This window comes from Schistocerca americana, chromosome 1 (genome assembly GCF_021461395.2).
Source record: "Schistocerca americana isolate TAMUIC-IGC-003095 chromosome 1, iqSchAmer2.1, whole genome shotgun sequence".
Taxonomy (NCBI): domain Eukaryota; kingdom Metazoa; phylum Arthropoda; class Insecta; order Orthoptera; family Acrididae; genus Schistocerca; species Schistocerca americana.
In genome coordinates this window covers 849,880,214-849,890,296 of record NC_060119.1, presented here as the reverse complement: position 1 = coordinate 849,890,296, position 10,083 = coordinate 849,880,214, and positions in this window count along the sequence as shown.

Genomic DNA, 10,083 nt, shown 5'->3' with positions numbered 1-10,083 from the left:
GTGGCCGTGCGGTTAAAGGCGTTGCAGTCTGGAACCGCAAGACCGCTACGGTCGCAGGTTCGAATCCTGCCTCGGGCATGGATGTTTGTGATGTCCTTAGGTTAGTTAGGTTTAACTAGTTCTAAGTTCTAGGGGACTAATGACCTCAGCAGTTGAGTCCCATAGTGCTCAGAGCCATTTGAACCATTTGAACATATTACGCCATTAAAGGTTTTAATGGTTATATTAATCCAATTCATAATGTAAAGTTAGCTATTGTTATGTATCTATATTTCCACGCTCGCATGTGCATGACTATCAGCAATGCTCGGTTTACAGCTGCTAGCCGCGTTTAGTTCCGGTGCAGCTCTCGCGGTTTACCGACCTTGTAAGCGCAGTGGGGCCTGCTGTTTCTTTTCAGTCCAAGTAATGTAGATTATGACTAGTTCCTACGGTGCTTCAGTTTTATACTTGACAGTGCCAAACTTCCGCATGCAGTAGTTTAGTGTCACTAGCTTCTGAAGAAGGCCAAATTACTTTGGCTGAAACCTGGGTGAGTTTGGTTTCTATTTGCAACTGAGGCTGACGTGTTACATGTTCAATTATCACAGTTGCTGACAGGGCTGCACAATGTTAAAAAATCCTTATATACACAGAATTTTGGAATATTGGCAAGGAAAAATCCACACACAAATCAACCAGTACCACTTCATCCTGAAAGGTCACTATGTGGTGCGGGTTTACGGCATCATTTACCAAAGGGCCATATTTTTCGAAAAGACAGGTGCTTCCGATCCTGTTACCTGTACCGTCACTGGTGAGCGCTATGAGTGTCTTTTGCACAACCACATCATTCCAGCTCTCCAACAGCGTGGATGTGATCATTGTTATGCAAGATAGTGCACCTCCGCACATTGGAAATCCAGTTAAACAGCCGCTGAAGCACCATTTCGGAAATTTCCCTACAGCCTGGCCGTCCCGATCACCTGATCTTAATCCGTGTGACATCTGGCTGTGGGGCTATATGAAAGATGTTGTGTTCAGTGTTCCGATTGCAAACTTAGCTCCGTTGAAGGCAAGTATTGCGCAACACATTCTGAACATGACTCGGGAAACACTTCGATCAGTTGTGGAACATGGTGTTCCTCGATTTCAACTTGTTGCAGAAAACGATGGACAGGATATTGAACATGTTTTGCGCCAGTCACACGGAAATTAATCATCCGATTTGATTTTGACTGATGCTTTCAATACGGTTTTTTGCCTCAGGATGATTAAAAACCGATTTTTCCTACCCGATGACATATGACCATGCCGTAGTGGATGAGCTTACGTAACTAACAGTATCACACCTGTACACCCATGCACTCTGAGTAGTATAGTTTGTTTAACGTCAAACGTTCACCTTAGCCATTGTTCTATGATTCATTTGTCATTTATAGTCGAAAACTATTAAGTTATGACGCTTACAGCGCCATCTATGGCTACATTTTGTAACTATTTATTTTTCTTCTGCCATACGTCTTCCCCCTTCTCCAACAACATTCCGTTGCAATTTGACGTCATTCTGACCAGTGGCGTTATTTATACAGTGGTTTGAAAGTTTAACTTTAATTATAGGCAGCCTGTATATCGTACACGAATAGAGAAAGCTAATCTCACTCGATTACCACCTGCAAGTCCGTGGTTACTTGCAGAGACAGAAATTTCGCTCAAAAAAATTCCCTGAGACTCATTTTTATATATGCTGCAATTGTTCATAAAGCTGTAGTTCAGAGAGCATAACTTCGTTTTCGGGAAGTGCCTCCCTGTAGCACTCGAACGTCTGTCCACGGGAACAGTTAAGTGCGTAGAGAAAACAGGCATTTTGGGGAGACAGTCATTTTTTTGCCCAGATTTCGCACCACACAGCGGCAGTGAAGTGGGCTGCGGTAATCCCGGAGCATTGTAGAGGGGATCTTATCGCCTGATTTGTTGGCACGGCGCTCGCATTGTTGCAGCTCTAACAAATGCGGCTTGATTTATTGTTATGACTTGTGTTTTAGCTGCCGCTCCCACACGTGAGCGAGCCCGTGCTCTCCGCGGTGCCTCGGTGGCGCTGGTGACCTTTTAAACAAAGGGTTGTATTTACGGGTCGGCCGGCCGAGTGTGCAGCGGCGGATGTCGGTGGTGGGGGAGGGAGAGGGTGGGTCGCGTCCGGTCTCCCTCCCCTCCTAAAGCAATTCTCGCTGCAGTGTCCGTCGCCCTGCGAAAGGGCACACATCGCTCTTGGGGAACACAACAGACGGGAAAGTTTCCCTCATGTCGTTTACAGCACAAAGACGTCACAATGGCAGGAAATTGTGGCGATGTTGTTGTAGACCCATTCTGGAGAGTTAAACTTTCGTAATACACTGAGCTTTGCGTTCGTTGAGAGTACCCACACAGGAGAGGAGTTAGCGTAATCCGCGTAGACTCTGAAGCTTATCGATGCGTATAATATCAGGCGAGCACCATTTCAAACAATGAAGTTATCGTGCAGTCCTCTCTCACGTCGTCAGGAGCCAGATATGTACTATATATACCATCAGAGGATATTTCACACGGTGTCATAGTATTTAATGTTGTTTCAGTTGTTCCCAGAGACGAAACACGCGGAGGGTAATTTTGTGTTCGTCTCCATCCACTGTAATAATCCTAATTGCGTACTACCTTCTCACGCCATCGTTTTAACCATTCGGAAGAATCATTAGTGGCCTGCACTACATATACAGGTTGTAACGGATATAAGTGCAACATTTCTATTGGTGACTGAGGACTGTGCACTGAACAACAATGCATTAGGATTTACGTCATTTGTAGACCAATAATTATATCCATTACAACTGTTAAATTTTTAGGTTGCTTAGTACTGGCAAGAGTAGAGTTGCGTTCTACCAAAACTACAGTTCCGTAGTTTTGGTGCACTACATAAATGACACAATAAATGGTAGGATTACCAACAGTATTGGCAGAATTGGTAGGGAGAGAGACATAAATCAATGTGTAAGAGAGAAAATGGGAACCGACGATTCCTCTCTTTTCCTTTTATTGCTCATAGTTGGAACTGCACACCATTCATTTTGCACTCAATAGAAAGTTCGTCATCATCAAAGGCAAGAGCTTCCTGTTGTTATTAATAATTGCGAGAGTTGTTTTAAATTTATATCGTTTACTTTATTTTTACTACGACAACCTACTGTTTCACTTTACAAACCAAATAATTTCCGAATAAAACCTGCATAAAACATTGGTAGTTTTAGTTTTGACATAAGTACTGTTTATTCTTAAGTAACAGACAGGAAGACAACTATGTAGAACAAAAACGTTTCATAGATTACACGGCCATTTATACACACATCATAAGAAGTTTTGCATCACCTCTGTTCCGAGAGTTCAGGAACCAGAACAGAAAATTGCAATAGAGATCAACACAAACATTATTTCCACCCTTCTTATTTCTCACGAAAACCACACATATTATTTTGTACCACCATACAGCGAAGGAGGTGGTGACCCAGATTGCTGTAAAAACCGGTACCTCTAATACCCAGTAGCACGTCCTCTTGCATTGATACATGCCTGCATTTGTCGTGGCATACTATCCAATTGGTCCAGATTGTCCCACTCCTCAACGGCGACTCGGCGTAGATCCCTCAGAGTGGTTGGTGGGTCACGTCGTCCATAAACAGCCCTTTTCAATCTGTCCCAGGCATGATAGATAGGGTTTATGCCTGGGTAACACGCTGGCCGCTCTAGTGGAGCGATGTCGTTATCCTGAAGGAAGTCATTCACAAGGTGTGAACGATGGGAGCGGGAATTGTCATCCATGAAGACGAATGCCTCGCCAATATGCTACTGATATGGTTGCACTATCGATCGGAGGATGGCATTCACGTATCGTACAGCCGTTACGGCGCCTTCGATGACCACCAACGGCGTACGTCGGCCCCATATAATGCCACCCCAAAATATCACGGGGCCTCCACGTGCCTCATTCGGTGGACAGTGCGTCTAGGGCGTTCAGCCTGACCAGGTTGCCTCCAACAAAGACGTCTCTGACGATTTTCTGATTGAAGGCACATGCGACACTCATCGGTGAAGAGAACGTGATGCCAATCCTGAGCCGCTCATACGGCATGTTGTTGGGCACATCTGTACCGCGCTGCATGGTGTCGTGGTTGCAACGATGGACTTCGCAATGGACACCTGGAATGAAGTTGCGCGTCATGCAGACTATTGCGCACAGTTTGAGTCGTAACACGACGTCCTGTGGCTGCACGAAAAGTATTGTTCAACATGGTGGCGCTGCTGTCAGGGTTCCTCCGAGCCATAATTCCTAGGTAGCGGTAATCCACTGCAGTAGTAGTGGGCGGCCCGAGCGAAGCACGTCATCGACAGTTCCTGTCTCTCTGTATCTCCTCCATGTCCGAACAACATCGCTTTGGTTCACTCCGAAACGCCTAGACGTTTCCATAGTTGAGGGCCCTTCCTGTCACAAAGTAACAATGCGGAGGCGATCAAACCGCGGTATTGACCGTCTAGGCATGGTTGAACTACAGACAACACGAGCCTTATACCTCCTTCTTGGTTGAATTACTGGAACTGCTCGGCTGTCGGACCTCCTCCGTCTACTAGGCGCTGCTCACGCATGGTTGTTTACACCTTTGGGCAAGTTAAGTAACATCTCCGAACAGTGAAAGGGACTGTGTCTATGATACAATATCCACATTTCTGGGAACCAGGGTGATGTAAAACTTTTTTTGATGTGTGTATATCCTCAATGAGTTTCTAGTCGGTACACCCCTTCCGGTTTTCGAGGAATCTAGTAAGACACTGAATGTGTACGTTAACAAGGCTATCATTATGAGATAACGTCCGATAAGTGTGCAACACACTCAATGTACAGATAACTCGGGTGGCACGATATCCACTGACCAAAACTGCTAGGGAAACTACTGTAGTTTACGCTTACTTATGATAGTCTGTGATAGCCTATGGTAGTTCTACAACTCTGGTCAAGAAACATGTAACTCAGGTATAATTCTTGTGTTACCTGTGGTCTTGAAACCATCAATCTATGTTCTGCTATAGTAGCAACCCAATAACTTGCTCGTAAGGCTGTTGAGACGTTCACAATGTATACGGCACTGGGAGAAGTGACACTCTTTTACTTTTGTGATGAATGTCACAAAACTTTTAGAGCATCGGTGCTGTTGTCTGCTGAAGATTATCTACATCGTGCCAAGCTCTCACGATTTGTCGTTGGAAATACTATAAAAAGTTCTCGAACCTGTAAGTGTGGAGAATAAAATTCGCTAAGCAACAAGAAGAACAGTTGATGAAAGAAATGATACTATCATTTTAGTAGCAGTAGCACAGAATGCAACTGCCACTAAGAGACATCTAAGATGTGCGAGTGGAACCAATCAAACGAGTGTTCTGCGAACAGTACACTTCAGCGCGTTCCGTCCTCTTCACATGTCGTTACATCTTCAGCTTCATGGCAATGACTTTCATAATCGGTTACAGTTCTCCGAATGTTACCTGCTAAAATAGCGAAATGATGCGACATATTTATGCTACATTTTGTTTAAGGAAGAAGCATCGTTTACCAACGAGGGGAATGTCAGTTGTTACAATATCAGTTGAAAATCCACATTGTCCCACTCCTCAACGGCGATTCGGCATAGATCCCTCAGAGTGGTTGGTGGGTCACGTGGTCCATAAACAGCCCTTTTCAATATATCCCAGGCATGTTAGATAGAGTTCTTGTCTGGAGAACATGCTGGCCACTCTAGGCGAGCGATATCGCTATCCTGAAGGAAGTCATTCACACTATGTGCACGATGGGACGCGATTGTCGTCCATGAAGACGAATGCCTCGCCAGTATGCTGTCGACATGGTTGCACTGTCTGTCTTAGGATGGATTCACGTATCGTACAGCCGTTACTGCGCCTTCCATGACACAGTAACAATGCGGACGAAATCTAAGCGCGGTATTGACCGTCTAGGCATGGTTGAACTATAGACAACACGAGCCATGTAACTCCTTCCTGGTGGAATGCCTGGAACTGCTCGGCTGTCGAGCCCCCGCCGTTTAATAGGCGCTGCTCACGCATGGTTGTTTACATCTTCGAGCGGGTTTAGTGACATCTCTAAACAGTCAAAGATACTGTGTCAGCGATACAATATCCACAGACAACGTCTATCTTCAGGATTTCTGGGAACCGGGGTGATGCGAGACTTTTTTGATGTGTGTATTATATTGTCTTTAGGTTCGGCTCTCCGTGACACTCAATTACTTTATCGTTGTTGATATTTTTGTTACACAACATTTTTCAAAAAGAGTTATTTTTACCCGAATAAAGACAGTAATTTGCGTTGAATTTTAGTACACATGTAACACTGCGTAGTTTTTATTTTCCAAAGATCAATCCCATTTTATGTGCATCAATATCAATATTCGTGTACATTCTAAAATTACATTTATGATCAAAGTTTTCATTTAAATTTCTTAAAATGTTTCATGAACCCGCTATCGGACGCACGACAAACATCCAGCCCACAGCCATACTCGATCCACAGGTTTGCATGTCTTTAGTTATCGCATTCATTGCTGTTGCTAACTGGCGTCTTCACTCACACACAGTTGTTGGAGGTACGTAGACCGAGTTTTTGACAAATGAACAAAATAAATAAATAAATATACAGTGGGATCAGGCTGCCATAAATGCCAGACAAGCACATCAGTAATGACTAATTCTAGGCTGCCACAACGGGTGTACTTCTGTCGACTACATACAAAACGCTGTCGGATGGAGTCTACGTCTTGAAAACGAGAACACAGGGCATAATCAACTAGTTTCTTGAGACAGCTGGTGCTATTATCAAACTGTTTAGGTTGCAGGAGATGTAGTTAACTGAAGCTCTCACAGGAAATGACTTTCAATTAACTGTTCGCTCTTGCTGTTAAATATAACAATAACGTGACTGTGTAGTTGGAAACATTTTAACGCACCTCATTTCCCAGGATAAATTCCATACCATTACTAACTTTACTCGAGTAGACTCCAACGCCCTTGTTGGTGCTGATCTTACAACGCCTTTTCAGGAAGCCATCCATTACTTTCTACTGGTCTCCCAAGTCCTTTGTCACCTCTGACAAGGTTAAAATATTATCAGTATGCCCTGAAGTTTCTTCTCCATGAATACTGGTTTCTTTTCTGAATTTATCCTAGGTTTCTTTCACTGCTTGCTTAATCTGCAGTTTGAATAACAAGGTCGATAGATGACAAAACTGTCTCACTCCTTTGTCGATTACTGCCTCTCTTCCACCATTTTCGACTGCTGTAACTGCAGTCTGATTTCTGCAGTAGCTTGTTTCCTGTATTTAATCTTGATACATTCATATCCCATAGTGTGTTTTGAATTCAACATCACCCATAACTATTTCATAACCTACACATACTATAATTGTAGTTGGCCTTTCTTCAATCTGTCTTCCAAGATAAGCCATAATGTCAACGTTGCTTGATGTGGTCCTACATTTTTCCGAAACCCAGACTGAGCTTCCCACGGATTGGTTCCAACCAATTGTTCCAGTCATATGTAAATAACACGCATTAGTATTTTGCAATCAAGACTTACGAAACTTTCGGTTCGGTAATATTCACACATGAGAGCACTAGTCTGTCTTAGTATTTGGATTATTACGTTGCTCTTCCAGTCTGATGGTATTTCGCCTATCTCATATGTACTACATAACATCTGGAACTGTACTGTCATCACTGGTTCTCACAACGTTCTTAATAATTCGGAAGGAATCTCGTCCGCATTCGCAGCCTTGTCCGAATTCCAGTTTTTCACAGTTTACTAAATTCTCCGTTAAATATCTTAAAGAGGAGTGACATGTGTGCGAAAACCAAAGCATTTATCTGGAAATTACTTACGCGACGAATTCTAACATATGAATGTGAAACCACGGCTCTTACACACTAGATGAGGAAACCCTTGGCATGTTCTAGAGGAAAATGTAACGAGTAAATATTAAACTAATTTCTGAAACAGTGTATCAAACTGTTACTGGAGTTTGATGTACCCGGAAAAACAAATAATTATGTGAACTGTTTTAAACATAGGACACTGGAACAAAAGTCAAAGCTAATAGGATGAAGTGGACTGGTCATTTATTGAAATCAGAAGACGTATTCATCAAGTTTGATGTAGGAGAACCTTCAGAAGGCAGAAGCACCAGGACCGCCGACAATATGATTTTTAGATGATTAGAAAAATGGTATAAAATTTAACGAAAATTACTGAGTGGAGGGGTCATTGTAAAAACAGACAAGTTGGGCAAAGTATTTCTAAGTCGTTAGCGAAGAGCTTCCTCAGCTTCTACTTGCTTCATAGTAGCACAAGGAGTTTCAAAAGATTCTTCCGATTACAAAAGGGTATGTCTTCTGCATGAAGATAGAAACTTGAAGTCGATTTTAACTTACAGATCGAAACTAAAAGTTTACCCTGCGACAAGACGTAGATTGGTTCAAATGGTTCAAATAGCTCCGAGCACTATGGGACTTAACAACTGAGGTCATCAGTCCCCGAGAACTTAGAACTACTTAAAGCTAACTAACCTAAGAACATCATATACATCCATGCCCGAGGAAGGATTCGAACCTGCGACCGTAGCAGTTGCGCGGTTCCGGAATGAAGCGTCTAGAACCGCTCGGCCACCGCTGCCGGCTGTAGATTGGTGTTTCATGTGATTGCTGGTGGGAGTCTCCCTGATGCATTTGCTCACTCGATCATTGCTCAGTGTTTGACAAATCCAGATGACGATAACGCGAAAACGTTGGCTTTCTCGGTTCAACGGCTGCAGTTCAGCTGCAATGGTGTGCTGTGATTTTCTCGAAAGCGGTTGAGGGTTGTGTCTTCCCGTTTACATATGTTGAAATCTTAGTCGCGTCCTATCAATATGAATAATATTGGTGAGAGGACATTTGTACGGTTCTATCGTGAGCGTAGAAAGTTAATTTTGACAGACGCTTGACTACGCACTTTACTTTGGAAGATTAACAATTTACAATGTTACCAGCTCGTATAGTACAGCGTCCAATTCGCTAGATTTAGGCAGAGGCAGGTGAGCCAGAGCCGGATCGAACCCACACGGTTAACTAACGACTTTGGCTGTCGCGCCCGACAAACTGAATATGGTTTTTTTGGATTGTTTCTCACTCTCGTTTAGGTAAATGCTCCGCTATTCCCGAATTCCAGCCCGGTACGCTGACTTGACCAGCCGCCAATTACTGGTCGGGCCCAGTTCGGTTGCAGACTTCGACAGCATCAGTAATGAATAGTAGGAATTGCGTTCTGCGACTAGTAATAGAGTATAAATGCAACTGCATGTGGGTGACACAGGAAGTACATCAAGCTACCTCGTAATGAGAAGTCAGGTTATGTTTCTTTCTGTTTTAAAAATAAAGTGTTCTATTAATCTACATCTGTTATGTACAGGTCATTTTGGATTCCTGCCTCCAGCCACCGCAATTTCTCTCCTCCCTTGTTTGCGTCGGCACTGCCTCCCGCAGTAGCGGACACTGCATGAAGCACCCGTCATAATTATATTTTAGGCGTGCTCCTCTGAACAGAAGATCGGCTCTACATGCAAATCTAAAACTACCTGTAAAGTTCCTCTGGTACTCCGTATTAGTGTTACGAGCAACAGGAAATGCTAAGGACAGGTATCAAGGGATTTCTGATCTGTTTGTACTTATAAACCTAACACCTATGATCAGAAATTAAAACACTAGTGCCCACAGACAAAGAGGTAGCTTGACACTACTCAGAAATTAACCATAAGGCGAACCGACATGTCAACTGTAATATACAACTGGATAAAACAGAGAAAAGTACAAGTCTCCTACACCTATTCGCCTCTCTTTGGACGTTCTTAGATGAAAGCATTAGTATACCAACTATCTTGATAAAAACTTTGTAAGGACAAATAATTCAAAATCGTGACTAGTATTTAATAATGGTCGACGAATGAGATGGGACGTTGTTCATTAGATTGTGTAGTTATT